Here is a 539-nt window from a genome sequence, read left to right as displayed (position 1 = left end):
TGACTTTTTTCAACATGATAACTTTTTAGAACATATACTTTTTTCAACATACTTGACTTTTTGACATACTATACTAGACTTTGGTTTGACATACTATGCTATGCTTTTTTCAACGTATGTTTTTTTTGACATACTACATATGACTTTTTTTTCAACATACTAGACTTTTTTCAAATACTATACTATGACTTTTTTCGACATGACTTTTTTTGAACATATATGATATTACTTTTTTCAACATACTGACTTTGTTGACATACTATTCTACGACTTTTGACATACTTTTTTATTACTTTTTTTGACATACTATACTATGACTTTTTTTGACATACTATGCTATGACTTTTTTGACATACTACACTATGACTTTTTTCGACATATGACTTTTTTGACATACTATGATATGACTTTTTTCAACATACTACACTGACTTTTTTCAACCATACTATACTATGACTTTTTTCAACAGATATGACGTTTTTTTTTACATACTATATTACTTTTTTCAACACTACTATGACTTTTGTTGACATACTATA

The sequence above is a fragment of the Etheostoma spectabile genome, chromosome 21 (assembly GCF_008692095.1).
Source record: "Etheostoma spectabile isolate EspeVRDwgs_2016 chromosome 21, UIUC_Espe_1.0, whole genome shotgun sequence".
Taxonomy (NCBI): Eukaryota; Metazoa; Chordata; class Actinopteri; order Perciformes; family Percidae; genus Etheostoma; species Etheostoma spectabile.
This window is presented reverse-complemented; position numbering follows the sequence as displayed.